The following is a 15,898-nucleotide window of genomic DNA, read 5'->3' as shown; positions in this document are numbered from 1 at the left end:
TAGGTGAACAATAGTATATAGGCTTTGGGCTTGACAAAGTAAACGCTAGTTTTATTCCGCATTTGTTAAGCCCATCTCGTAAAAGTTTTAAATCGCCTATTCACCCCCCCCCTCTAGGCGACATCCGTGTCCTTTCAATTGGTATCAGAGCAAGGTCTCTCATTCTTAGGCTTCACCGCCTTGAGAGTAAAGATGTCGGTTAGGGGATTAGCGCACAATAACTTGTTTATATTTGATGGCACAAATTATGATCTATGGAAAATTTATGTGCTTAATATTTTGCGGCGTATGTCCCCGGACATGGAGCGATTTCTTGACATGGGTTTTTCTTCTCCTAAGGATCCTCAAAATTTATCTCTTGAGGAGGAGAAAAACTCTTGTCTCGATGCTCTTGCTTCTCATGTGTTTTCCATTGGTGTGAGCAATGTAGTTACTTCTTCAATCATGCCTTTTGGGAGCGCTCATGAATTATGGACAAAGCTTCAAGATAAATATGATGTGTCCACTATCATTGAGGATGATTGTTTTGCTTCCACTTCCGGCCGTGATGAGTTCTCATCTTCAACCACTTCACCAAAGTGTGGTAAGACACAAGGTAATGATATGGTGAGTGGTGATGAAAATTGCAATATTGATATTGAGCTTACTATTGATGATTCTTCATCTCTATGTCATTGCAATGCTTCATCTTTGGACTTAAACACATCTAGCACTAGAAATGATTTACATGCTTGTGTTGATAGTCCTTGCATATCATGTGTAAGTTGCTTGAAAAAATCTAATGATGATATGTTTGCATTGCCTTGTGGCCATGATAAAAATGATTCTATTTCCTCTAGTTGTTGTGTGTCTAACAATGTAGAGGAAACCAAAGATTCTATTGGTCAAGACAAGATCTTGAAAGGAGCCTCAAGTAACTCCTCATCTTTATCTCACGGTCCTCATATATGCCTTATGGCCAAGGGTTCCACGGTACCTCCTACCATGGAACCTAATATGTCTCGTGGTGATAAGAATGAGGATGAATATGAAGAAGAGGATTGGGTTGTCTCTCTACGCGATAAAGGTGAGAGTGTGTTCAAGGTTCTTTACAAAGATAAAATTGCTAGCTCTCACTTCTTTGAAATCTTGACTACCGCTATTGAGAGCCAAAAACTTATTTGGATGCATGAGAACACCATTGATAAAAAGGGTGCTCTCGAACGAGAGTATGCCGATGATGTAGCATCATTAAAGAATGATCTTGAAGAAGAACAAGAGACCGTGGCCTCTCTTGAGGAGCAACTTCAAACCCTTGAGGTGTCTCAAAATGAAATATTTGCTAAACTCACTAAAGAAAGAGACCATGCTAAAGCTAAATTAAAATTGCTTAAAAAATGAAAAGTTCAAAGTTGGTGTTGGTCATGATAAACTTGTTAAGGATCTAGATGATCTAGACAAGGCCCACAAGGCCTTGGAGAGCGAACACTCTATCCTCACCAAGTCATATGAGCAACTACAAGCTTCATATTTAAAAGAGCATGCTATGTTACCCTCTCTTCTTGATATGTCTTGTGATGCTGCTTGTGCTACTAACTCTACTTCTTGTGAAGCATCTATCTTGAAGGAGAATGTTGAGCTAAGGGCTCAACTTGATTTGCTAACTTGCAATTATGGGAAATTGGAAGAAAATCATGGAAAGCTTTCTAGCTCCCATGAGGATCTTCTAGCCTCTCATGATAGGCTAAAGTTATCTCATGAGGCTATCATATCTAAGGCAACACCTTGTGAGCCTCATGTGGGTACTAGCACTACTACTCAAAATGTTATATTGCCATGTGCTAGTCCTAGTAATTCATCCACTCATAATATTGCTAAATCTTGTGATGAATTATCTTCCTTGCCTTGTTGCTCTAACAATGAAGGTTCTACTTCCTCTAGTACTTGTGTTGTTACTAACCATGTAGAGGAAATCAAAGAGCTCAAGGCCCAAGTCTCTTCTTTGAAGAACGACTTGGTAAAGGGTCATGAAGGGAAATGCAAACTTGATAAGATGTTAAGTGTGCAACAATCCCCCAATGACAAGAGTGGACTTGGATTCAACTCCAACAACAAGATCAAGTCCAAGAACAACAAGATTAAGAAGGGCCAATTACAAGTCAAAGACCCGACCAAGATTGTTTGCTTCAAGTGCAAAATTGAAGGGCATCATGTTAGATCTTGCCCTTTGAAGAAGAAGCAAAAAGGGGAGCGGCCTCAAGCTCAAACTCATATTCAACCTCAAGTTGAAGAAATGTCACTTCCCAAGAAGAATCAAGCCAATGCTCCCATTGTGGAGAAATCTAGTGAGAAGAAGGAGAAGAAAAGAACTTGCTACATATGCCGCGAGAAGGGCCACATCTCCTCCTTTTGTACTATTGGTACCTCATCCAACTCTATCACCGTTGATGATGTTTATTCTCTTCGTAAGGATGAGGGTGGCAATGTGTTTGCCAAATTTGTTGGTGCTCAAAGTGGTGTCAAGAAAAGAACCATTTGGGTTGCCAAGCCTATTGTGACTAACCTCTTAGGACCCAACTTAGTTGGGGACCAACAATCCAAAACTTGATCAATAGGTGCTTGTTGGAGGGCATTGGAGACTTGGCTACATCATGAAGAATTAAGGGATCTTCATCATTTATATTATATCAAGCCAAGTCTTTTGATTATCTTGCTACTATCATATATCCAATGTTCCTCCTTGCGGTAACATGTTCTCAACTCATTTATATTGAAAGTTACTCGTCCCTTTGCATGTGTTAGTTTTGTTCCTAACATGTGTTTGTATATGTTGTGCTTCCTAATAGTTTTTCTTGAGAAATCAAGTCTATGCATGTTGGGTTGCACACCATGTATTTGTGTTTGTGTTGGAGCCTCTTTGCATCTTGTTGTATCTTATATGGCTCTTATGAGCGATTAATGGACAATCCCATTTTGGGGGAGTGATATTCCTTTGGGAATTTCATGATCCTAAACAATGTGTGTACATGAGGAATATCACTTAGAATTGATATTGCGAGATTATCTAGTCGCTATGTGGTATGTCATCTTCATGAGAAATTCAAATTCTAATGTCCATTAATATCTCTACTTGGATCTTATTTGCCTCTTGTGAAAATAAATTCCTTATCACATTATGGGGGAGTAATAAGCTTTGTGCATATTACAAGCCTAGAAAATGTGAACATTTGAGATTGTGTCACATAGAATTGATACCGTAAATTATCTCTTTCCTATGTGGCATGTTTGCTCAAACAAGCTCCAATTTGCTTAAATGCTTCATTGCTAATATCTTTGTGGATCTTATTTGTGAAAGTTTTTCTTGGCATGGTTTTTCACAACGTGTCCCTCAATACATTTTTGGAAAACCATGTGCTTCAAGTCATACTATTAATTGCTTTGCATGTTGGTATGAATACTATTAATTGCTTTGCATGTTGGTATGAATACTATTAATTGCCTTGCATGTTGGTATGACTAAATGAAGCTATCAAGAAACTATCTTTGCATGATGGTTAACTCTTATCTTTTACCATATGCTTTGTTCGTTGTAAATATGATCTTATGTATACTTACAAACTACCACCGGGAAATATTTCCTAATACCTCTTGTCCTAGGACAATTGGTAATCAGTTATGAGGTAGATATTTATTGATCATATCTACATTGGCTCTTGTATTTATATTGCCTTATTTATTGCCATGAATTTGTTGTGCTTTGACTCCCATGTGTCTTCCTTGCATCTTATGGATCTAAGTTGTCTATTCAAACTTTCTTAGCATTGTTAGAAGATATAGGTAGCGTGATGATCCTAGTTTTGTGCATTTTGTATTCATATAAAAAATCCTAGATAATGCACCAAACTTGGTGGAGCTCTTCTATATTATTAGAATGCTTAACATCTCTTGATCTTTATCAAAAAATTGGTTTTGGGAGACATAAAATTTTCTTTTTGGTACTTTGTGCCATCATAAAAAGTTTCGACGGTTTGGTTTATTTGTTGGAACCTTGCTCTCTTGGGAGTTGGTTATCTCATTCCTTTGTGTTTAGGTTTAATTAGCTTCTTATAATGAGATAAGTCTTTGGAGTCAATCTTGTGTTGATTTGATTCTTTGATATAATTTGGACAACCATTGTCTCTTGGTTTATTTGGTGTTTTGTCCAAATTGTATCTTCCTTTGGTTCTTGAAAGTATTGTGCATGCATATTTAATATATGTATATCTTATGGCATGTGTCACTTTCTTTGATCCAATATATAGGGTAAACTCCATCAAATCCTAATTTGGTTAAGATGTGCATGAAATTCAATTTCATATCTATATGCATATAGAATTGTGGAGTTTGTCCTATATGTTGTAGTGTGTCTAACTACTTCGGACCCAATCAGTTTGGGGACCATTTTGTACTTACCTTTGTGTTAGGTACAATGGATATGCATTGAATGCTTGTCTCACTCTTGGAAAGAAGTGGTGACTCAATGGTAACTTGAGGCAAGCTAGGATGGTCGACGAACACATATCTACTACATCCACACCAATGCTATCTTGGTAACAAGTATCTTCTCATGCATATTTTTCTAGTATCCAACCTTATGGTTGCATCTTGGCATGAATCTCTTGATTTGCAAATAGTGTGCTTCTTGCAAAAGTCTTAATGAAACCTCTTTATTGTGAATGTGAGTAATTTGAGATGAGTGCATTTGTTGGGAAGTATATTAAATCATGCTCATGATTCATCCATCCCAACTATGCCTATCTAGCAATTTTATTGCATATCAATTCCTCAAGGCTCTCACATGTGCAATATAGATGAAAGTGCAAATTTAGTTATTTCTTTTGGTATCCTCGTTTGTGATACTTGTTGACTTTCTCAATGCATCCCAACTATCTTCTTTCCCTTGTTGATATTTGTGATGTATTTTAGATGTTTGTGGTTGAAGTTCATGAATGTACAATAAGATAAAATTGAGCCTTCGGCCATGCTAATAAGCAAAAATTCTTATTGGTATATTGCATGACTTCGTCTTGGATATCATGCTATATTTGTTGCATATCTATTTTGTGTGTGCATGTTTCTTTGTGGATAAATATCTTTGTGATATTGCCCACTTAGAGAAACTTATACACATAAGAGATGATACATCTCCTTTTGATATCTTATTTATTTATTGCGTGTTGATTGGTCATGCTAAGCAATATAATTCATTGAAGACTATGATGATGTTTTTTTTTATCCTTGTAATAGTCTTATAATATGCTTTATCATGCCTTTCACATATCCTCTTGGTTGAGCCTTTTTATTATGGTGCCTCTTACTTGTTGCTCAACTATTTGTTTGTTGCAAGTGTTAAGCTTATTTTTCTATCTATGATCTATTGCAAATGTTTGTGTTTTAAATGGTAATGAGGGAGTAAGGATTCCATGTTATGCATATTGTATTCAAATGGAACATTTTAATTTATGCATGTACCTTGGGGAGCTTCCTCATTTTATTTAAGGCACTATTTTGTGGTGATCATTAGAGTTTGATTCACTTGGTATCTTTTGTTTTGAATGATATTATGGGAGTGATGATTCCATGTTTGTGCACTTTATACTCCAATGCAAATTGTCTTGTTTTGTGCACAAACCTTGGGGAGCTTCCTCAAATTATTTAGAGCAATCTTCTTGATCTTAACATAATATCTATCTTTCTTTTGGTATCTTTTTTGTGGTTCATTTGGTTGCTTGCTTCATTTGTTGAAGCTTCTTGACTTTGTTATCTTTTTGCAATCTTTGATCCTATCTATAGTGTGATTCCTTCCGAATATTCGTCATTGGATACGTGCATTTGATTCCACTCAAATTATGAGAAATGCACACGCTATGGAGGAACTCTCACTATATTGGCCTTCTAAATTTTTCACCCATTTCGGCAATTGGTGCCAATGGGGGAGAAGTTTGGAGGGTTTAAGGGAATTTGGTTATGTCTTTGCTTTGTGCTTAAGCATGTGCCTTTATTGCATTGCATCTTGTTGCTTTGCATAGTTGAATATTTAGAGGAAACTCCACTAGGCTTTGAATGCCAATATATGCAATGAAAGTCAAGATCATTCACACATGCATATATCATGGGGGAGTTTGCTCTATGTATTCAACTTGTTTGTTACTTAAATTCCTTATATAAACCCTCTCAAAGAGATTGTCATCAATTACCAAAATGGGGGAGATTGAAAGTGCATGGACCCCCATGTGTGGTTTTGGTAATTAATGACAATCCCTATGGACTAATGTTTACATTGAGTTATATTTGTAGGTGTTGTCCATAGGCAATGCTTGAACCATATGTTGGCTTCAAGGTTGCATTAAGAAGAAATTAATGAAGGATATCAAGTATCAAGTATGCCTTGAAGATGAAGATGAAGTGATCCCTCAAAGTTAACTTCAAGACATCAACATGATGAAGAATGAAGAAATGAAGTGCAAGTTCAAGATGAGCCATCTCTAAGAGATCATTTGCTTGAAGCTTGCCATCCATATGGTGATCATGGATATGTGAAGATGTGCCGAAGAAAATGCTCTCCCATGGTGGATTATGGGGGAGCAATCCACAAGACTTCATCAAGCAAGCACAATCAAGAAAGGTGTTCCATCTTGTTGTGATCAAGATCGTCTTCATCGAGCTCAAGAGGAACGCGCAAGGTTAAGGTTTGCTCTTGATAGGGTTTCTTTCTTACAGGTCTCATGGTGTAGTTGGAGACCGTTTTATAGTTTAGTTGCCGTACTATCAAGAGGGCTCTCGAGTGAGTAACTCGATCGTATCGTTCGGAGAGAGCTCAAACCTTTGCATCCTTGCATCATATTTCTTGGTTGTTATTTGGATCTTATCCATGTGGTGATTTAGAGCTTGTGGTTATTTCCATAGCAAGCTCTAGTTCATCGAAAACGGATTCCGCATGAATCACTTGTTGCGTTTTCGATATTGGAGTTTTTCTCGGTTTATCGTATTGAGAGGTTTCACTCTAAAATACATAGAAAAACCTACCCCACTTGTTCTTAAGCCTTTCACTCTTTGTGGGGTAGCTCTTGTCATCTTCTTTACAACAAAATTGGTTTCACCTAAATCCGAGTTTCCTAACTCAAGTTGTTGCATTTTCCATATTGGAGGTTTTACCGGTTTGCTGTTTATAGATAGGTAAAACCTTTATCTATTTGTTTCTATCCTACCTTACTGGACTATGATGGTTCCATGCATGATCTTGTAGAGCTTTTTACTAGCTTCTAAACGAGCCCAAGATCATCAAAATCGGAGTCCGGATGCAAAAGTTATTCAAGTTTCCGTGAAGCAGTTTTTTGGCCGGAAGTTGGCCGGAACTTCCGGTGGCCGGAACTTCCGCCCTAGTTCCGGCGAACTTCCGGAAATGACGATTCTGCACGCAAAAGTATACTGTAAGCTTTCCAGGGTCGCCCCACTTCATCCGGAACTTGGCCGGTACTTCCGGGGGGCGGAAGTTCCGCCCCAAATGACCGGAAGTTCCGGTTTTGACGAGTTTTGTGCATAACGGGCAGATTTCTCTTGCCCTATTTAAGGGGGTCTTCTTCCCCAATGTTCCCTATCCGTTTGAGCTCGTTTTTGCCCCCATTGTTGACCTTCTTTGAGCTTGCTATCTCCCTCTCCCTCCCATGAATCTTGCATCTATTTGAGAGAAAGATAGAGGAGATCTAGATCTACATCTCCACCAATCAAATCCCTCTCTTTGTGAGGGGAATCCACTAGATCTAGATCTTGGAGAAATTTGGTGTTCCTCCTCCTATTTGTTCTTCCTCTCTTATTCCTCCAATAGCTTTTGTAGCTTTGTTGGAATTTGAGAGAGAAGTACTTGAGCATCTTTGTGGTGTTCTTGCCATTGCATTTGGTGCATCGGTTTGCGTTCTCCACGGTGATTCGTGGTGGTGAAAGCAAGAAGGTTGTTACTCTTGGGTTCTTGGAACCCTAGACGGATTCTAGGCCTTTGTGGTGATTTGTTGGGAGCCTCCAATTAAGTTGTGGAAGTGTGCCCCCAACCTTTGTGTAAGGCCCGGTTTCCGCCTCGAAGGAAATCCCTTAGTGGAACCGTGACCTAGGCCTTTGTGGCGAGGGTCACCGGAGATTTAGGTGAGGCGCCTTCGTGGCGTTCGGTGTGTGGTGTGAGTACCGCATCTTGGGGTGAGGCCTTTGTGGCGTTGGTGTGCATCGAGCAACCACACCTCAAGGTGAGCCTCTTGTGGCGTTCGGGAGCACTAAGCAACCGCACCTCTCCACCGGAGATTAGCACTCGCAAGAGTGTGAACTCCGGGATAAATCATCGTCTCCCGCGTGCCTCGGTTATCTCTATACCCGAGCTCTTTACTTATGCACTTTACCTTGTGATAGCCATCGTGCTTGAAGTTATATATATCTTGCTATCACATACTTGCTTGTATTGCTTAGCATAAGTTGTTGGTGCACATAGGTGAACCATTGCTTAGAATAAGTTGTTGGTGCACATAGGTGAACAATAGTATATAGGCTTTGGGCTTGACAAAGTAAACGCTAGTTTTATTCCGTATTTGTTAAGCCCATCTCGTAAAAGTTTTAAATCGCCTATTCACCCCCCCTCTAGGCGACATCCGTGTCCTTTCACCTATGTGTTATCCAAATTGGTTGCGATGGACGTCATCTTTTTAGGATCTGTCAGGTGGATATGCACTTCATTGGAGTCCTTGGAGGTGTCGAAAGCTTGCTCTTGCAAGGATTTACCTCCGTCTGGTAACACGTCGTAATTGGTGATTAGCTTAGATCCCTCATCTTCAGCTTGCATTCCAAATGACTCGGAGAGTTTATGAAAATCCTTGTCACATTTGTTAGACAGAGCAAAGCTTACCTTAACCGTTATTGGGCCCTTAGGTCCAGGGATCCTCCAAAGCAAATACGTGTAATGTGGCACTGCCATAAATCTGGCATATGCGGGTCGTCCCAAGAGTGCATGGTACTGTGACGGTCAATCTATTACCTCAAACTCGAGCTTTTCTTTCCTGAAATTTTCTTTGGTTCCGAACTGCAAGTCGATGCTATTTTGCCCACAGGATAAGTTGATTTCTCGAGTGTGATGCCATGAAAGCGTGTGTCTGTTGGTGCCAAGTTAGCCAACGAGATGTTCATCTTCCTTAACGTATCCACATAAATAAGATTTATGCTGCTTCCTCCATCAATGAATATGCGAGACACATCGTATCCTTCAATGACTGCTGGTAACACCACTGCTGAGTGCCCTGACCGTGGTACTTGTGCGGGGGTGCCAACACTGCCATGTTTACTTGCCGCGAAATCAGTATCTGTGACCTATTCGACGATCTGCCATTTTGGATCATCGACACCGCTCCCTTTTTAGGGCTGAGATCATCATTAGCGCTTGGGGGACCCGCAATCTGTAGCTGATGTTGGTTCGCACTGGTAATTGCGGGTGGTGGTGGCAATGATACATGCACATCACTCCTAATCCCTGTGTGTATCCTCTCATGATTGCCTCTGCTTCTGTGCTCTCTGTCGCCCTGCGCAAAGCTTGAAAAGTTCAGCAATCCTTCTGCAGGTGACCTGACTGCCTCCTTCCATCAGAGTCGACGTAAAAATGCACCTGGCACGGCCCGTTCAGTAATTCCTCGGGTGATACATTGTATGGCCTTGCAAACCTAGGTTGATTATTTTGCCTGCTAGAACTTGGGGCATCCCTATGATCACTTCGGTGCTCATTGCTCCTGTGATGATCATTGATACGTCTCCGACGTATCGATAATTTCTTATGTTCCATGCCACATTATTGATGTTATCTACATGTTTTATGCACACTTTATGTCATATTCGTGCATTTTCTGGACTAACCTATTAACAAGATGCCGAAGTGCCAGTTGCTGTTTTCTGCTGTTTTTGGTTTCAGAAATCCTAGTAAGGAAATATTCTCGGAATCGGACGAAATCAACGCCCAAGTTCCTATTTTCACCGGAAGCATCCAGAACACACGGGAAGGACCGCAGGGGGCACTGGGCCCCGGACCATAGGCCGGCGCGCCCAGGCCCTGGCCGCGCCGCCCTATGGTGTCGTCGCCCCTTCGACCCTCCCCGCGCCGCCTCTTCGCCTATATAAAGCCCCCGGATCGAAAACCCCGAGACGTTCGACGAAAACCACGTAAACCTTCCGTAGCCGCCGCCATCGCGAGGCCAAGATCCGGGGACAGAGTCTCTGTTCCGGCACGCCGCCGGAGCGGGGAAGTGCCCCCGGAAGGCTTCTCCATCGACACCGCTGCCATCTCCACCGCCATCTTCATCACCGCCGCCGCTCCCATGAGGAGGGAGTAGTTCTCCATCGAGGCTCGGGCTGTCTGGGTAGCTATGTGGTTCATCTCTCCCATGTACCTCAATACAATAATCTCATGAGCTGCTTTACATGATTGAGATTCATATGAGTTTTGTATCACTATTTATCTATGTGCTACTCTAGCAATGTTATTAAAGTAGTTCTATTCCTCCTGCACGTATGTAAAGGTGACAGTGTGTGCACCGTGTTAGTACTTGGTTTATGCTATGATCATGATCTCTTGTAGATTGCGAAGTTAACTATTGCTATGATAATATTGATGTGATCTATTCCTCCTACATATGCATGAAGGTGACAGTGTGCATGCTATGTTAGTACTTGGTTTAGTCTTTTGATCTATCTTACACTATAAGGTTACTTAAATATGAACAAATTGTGGAGCTTGTTAACTCCGGCATTGAGGGTTCGTGTAATCCTACGCAATGCGTTCATCATCCAACAAGAGTGTAGAGTATGCATTTATCTATTCTGTTATGTGATCAATGTTGAGAGTGTCCACTAGTGAAAGTGTAATCCCTAGGCCTTGTTCCTAAATACTGCTGCGTTACTACTGCTTGTTTACTGTTTCACTGTGTTACTACTGCTGCAATACTACCACCATCAACTACACGCCAGCAAGCTATTTTCTGGCACCGTTGCTACTGTTCATACTTATTCATACCACCTGTATTTCACTATCTCTTCGCCGAACTAGTGCACCTATTAGGTGTGTTGGGGACACAAGAGACTTCTTGCTTTGTGGTTGCAGGGTTGCATGAGAGGGATATCTTTGACCTCTTCCTCCCTGAGTTCGATAAACCTTGGGTGATCCACTTAAGGGAAAACTTGCTGCTGTTCTACAAACCTCTGCTCTTGGAGGCCCAACACTGTCTACAGGAAAAGGAGGGGGAAGTAGACATCAAGCTATTTTTCTGGCGCCATTGCCGGGGAGGAAAGGTAAAAGGTACTCACACTCCGGACCTTGGCTACTAAGCTATTTTCCGGCACTGTAAGTACTCGAAGCTATTTCCTTTAGATCCTGCAATTGCATCTTTTTGTTTCTTGTTTACACTAGTTTGGCATAATGGACAAGAATGAGCTTCTATTTCTATTTCCTGATTTAAAACATGGATTGTTTGATGCAAAAATTAAAAAACCTATGGAATCTTATTTGCATGCTGGTAGTAATATTAGTATGAACGCTTTGAACACCATTGTTGCTAATAATATAGAAAGTTCTAAGCTTGGGGAAGCTGGTTTTCATGATCTTTTTAGTCCCCCAAGCATTGAGGAGAAAATTTTCTTTAATGATACTTTGCCTCCCATTTATGATGATTATAATGATAGTGGTCTTTTGGTGCCACCTACTATGGAGAGTAAATTTTGTTGTGATTATACTATGCCTCCAACACTTGATGAGAATAATAATGATAGCTACTTTGTTGAATTTGCTCCCGCTATTACTAATAAAATTGATTATGCTTATGTTGGGAGTAGTAATAATTTTATGCATGAGACTCATGATAAGAATGCTTTATGTGATAGTTATATTGTTGAGTTTGCTCATGTTGCTACTGAAAGTTATTATGAGAGAGGAAAATATGGTTGTAGAAATTTTCATGTTACTAAAATGCCTCTCTATGTGCTGAAATTTTTCAAGCTATACTTGTTTTATCTTCCTATGCTTGTTACTTTGCTCTTCATGAACTTGTTTATTTACAAGATTCCTATGCATAGGAAGCATGTTAGACTTAAATGTGTTTTGAATTTGCCTCTGGATGCTCTCTTTCGCTTCAACTACTATTTCTTATGAGTGCATCATTAAAACTACTGAGCCCATCTTAATGGCTATAAAGAAAAGAACTTCTTGGGAGATAACCCATGTGTTATTTTGCTACAGTACTTTGTTTTATATTTGTGTCTTGGAAGTTGTTTACTACTGTAGCAATCTCTCCTTATCTTAGTTTTGTGTTTTGTTGTGCCAAGTAAAGTCTTCGATAGAAAAGTAAGTACTAGATTTGGATTACTGCGCAGTTCCAGATTTCTTTGCTGTCACGAATCTGGGTCCACCTCCCTGTAGGTAACTCAGAAAATTAAGCCAATTTACGTGCATGATCCTCAGATATGTACGCAACTTTCATTCAATTTGAGTATTTTCATTTGAGCAAGTCTGGTGCCATTTTAAAATTCGTCAATACGAACTGTTCTGTTTTGACAGATTCTGCCTTTTATTTCGCATTGCCTTTTTTGCTATGATGGATGAATTTCTTTGATCCACTAATGTCCAGTAGCATTATGCAATGTCCAGAAGTGTTAAGAATGATTGTGTCACCTCTGAATATGTTAATTTTTATTATGCACTAACCCTCTAATAAGTTGTTTCGAGTTTGGTGTGGAGGAAGTTTTCAAGGATCAAGAGAGGAGTATGATGCAACATGATCAAGGAGAGTGAAAGCTCTAAGCTTGGGGATGCTCCGGTGGTTCACCCCTGCATATTCTAAGAAGACTCAAGCGTCTAAGCTTGGGGATGCCCAAGGCATCCCCTTCTTCATCGACAACACTATCAGGTTCCTCCCCTGAAACTATATTTTTATTCCATCACATCTTATGTGCTTTTCTTGGAGCGTCGGTTTGTTTTTGTTTTTTGTTTTGTTTGAATAAAATGGATCCTAGCATTCACTTTATGGGAGAGAGACACGCTCCGCTGTAGCATATGGACAAGTATGTCCTTAGTTTCTACTCATAGTATTCATGGCGAAGTTTCTTCTTCGTTAAATTGTTATATGGTTGGAATTGGAAAATGATACATGTAGTAATTGCTATTAATGTCTTGGGTAATGTGATACTTGGCAATTGTTGTGCTCATGATTAAGCTCTTGCATCATATACTTTGCACTCATTAATGAAGAAATACATAGAGCATGCTAAAATTTGGTTTGCATATTTGGTTTCTCTAAGGTCTAGATAATTTCTAGTATTGAGTTTGAACAACAAGGAAGACGGTGTAGAGTCTTATAATGTTTTCAATATGTCTTTTATGTGAGTTTTGCTGCACCGGTTCATCCTTGTGTTTGTTTCAAATAAGCCTTGCTAGCCTAAACCTTGTATCGAGAGGGAATACTTCTCATGCATCCAAATACTTGAGCCAACCACTATGCCATTTGTGTCCACTATACCTACCTACTACATGGTATTTTCCGCCATTCCAAAGTAAATTGCTTGAGTGCTACCTTTAAAATTCCATCATTCACCTTTGCAATATATAGCTCATGGGACAAATAGCTTAAAAACTATTGTGGTATTGAATATGTAATTATGCACTTTATCTCTTATTAAGTTGCTTGTTGTGCGATAACCATGTTCACTGGGGACGCCATCAACTACTCATTGTTGAATTTCATGTGAGTTGCTATGCATGTCCGTCTTGTCTGAAGTAAGAGAGATCTACCACCTTATGGTTAAGCATGCATATTGTTAGAGAAGAACATTGGGCCGCTAACTAAAGCCATGATCCATGGTGGAAGTTTCAGTTTTGGACATATATCCTCAATCTCAAAATGAGAAAATTATTAATTGTTGTTACATGCTTATGCATAAAAGAGGAGTCCATTATCTGTTGTCTATGTTGTCCTGGTATGGATGTCTAAGTTGAGAATAATCAATAGCGAGAAATCCAAATGCGAGCTTTCTCCTTAGACCTTTGTACAGGCGACATAGAGGTACCCCTTTGTGACACTTGGTCAAAACATGTGCATTGTGATGATCCGGTAGTCCAAGCTAATTAGGACAAGGTGCGGGCACTATTAGTACACTATGCATGAGGCTTGCAACTTGTAAGATATAATTTACATGATACATATGCTTTATTACTACCGTTGACAAAATTGTTTCATGTTTTCAAAATCAAAGCTCTAGCACAAATATAGCAATCGATGCTTTTCCTCTATGGAGGACAATTCTTCTACTTTCAATGTTGAGTCAGTTCACGTATTTCTCTCCACCTCAAGAAGCAAACACTTGTGTGAACTGTGCATTGATTCCTACATATTTGCTTATTGCACTTATTATATTACTCTATGTTGACAATATCCATGAGATATACATGTTATGAGTTGAAAGCAACCGCTGAAACTTAATCTTCTTTTGTGTTGCTTCAATGCCTTTACTATGAATTATTGCTTTATGAGTTAACTCTTATGCAAGACTTAATTGATGCTTGTCTTGAAGTGCTATTCATGAAAAGTCTTTGCTATATGATTCACTTGTTTACTCATGTCATATACATTGTTTTGATCGCTGCATTCACTACATATGCTTTACAAATAGTATGATCAAGATTATGATGGCATGTCACTCCGTAAATTATCTCGTGTTATCGTTTTACTCGCTCGGGACGAGCGAGAACTAAGCTTGGGGATGCGGAGACGTCTCCCACGTATCGATAATTTCTTATGTTCCCTGCCACATTATTGATGTTAGCTACATGTTTTATGCACACTTTATGTCATATTCGTGCATTTTCTCGGAACTAACCTATTAACAAGATGCCGAAGTGCCAGCTGTCGTTTTCTGTTTTTGGTTTCGTAAATCCTAGTAAGGAAATATTCTCGGAATCGGACGAAATCAACGCCCAAGTTCCTATTTTCACCGGAAGCATCCGTAACACCCGGAAGGACCAGAGGGGGGCACTGGGCCCCCGGACCATAGGCCGGCGCGGCCCAGGCCCGGCCGCGCCGCCCTATGGTGTCGTCGCCCCTTCGACCCTCTGCGCCGCCTCTTCGCCTATATAAAGCCCCTGGATCGAAAACCCCGAGACGTTCGACGAAACCACAGAAACCTTCCCGGAGCCGCCGCCATCGCGAGGCCAAGATCCGGGGACAGAGTCTCTGTTCGCACGCCGCCGGAGCGGGGAAGTGCCCCGGAAGGCTTCTCCATCGACACCGCTGCCATCTCCACCGCCATCTTCATCACCGCCGCTCCCATGAGGAGGAGTAGTTCTCCATCGAGGCTCGGGGCTGTACCGGTAGCTATGTGGTTCATCTCTCCCATGTACCTCAATACAATAATCTCATGAGCTGCTTTACATGATTGAGATTCATATGAGTTTTGTATCACTATTTATCTATGTGCTACTCTAGCAATGTTATTAAAGTAGTTCTATTCCTCCTGCACGTGTGTAAAGGTGACAGTGTGTGCACCGTGTTAGTACTTGGTTTATGCTATGATCATGATCTCTTGTAGATTGCGAAGTTAACTATTGCTATGATAATATTGATGTGATCTATTCCTCCTACATATGCATGAAGGTGACAGTGTGCATGCTATGTTAGTACTTGGTTTAGTCTTTTGATCTATCTTACACTATAAGGTTACTTAAATATGAACAAATTGTGGAGCTTGTTAACTCCGGCATTGAGGGTTCGTGTAATCCTACGCAATGCGTTCATCATCCAACAAGAGTGTAGAGTATGCATTTATCTATTCTGTTATGTGATCAATGTTGAGAGTGTCCACTAGTGAAAGTGTAATC

This window comes from Lolium perenne, chromosome 3 (genome assembly GCF_019359855.2).
Source record: "Lolium perenne isolate Kyuss_39 chromosome 3, Kyuss_2.0, whole genome shotgun sequence".
NCBI lineage: Eukaryota > Viridiplantae > Streptophyta > Magnoliopsida > Poales > Poaceae > Lolium > Lolium perenne.
This window is presented reverse-complemented; position numbering follows the sequence as displayed.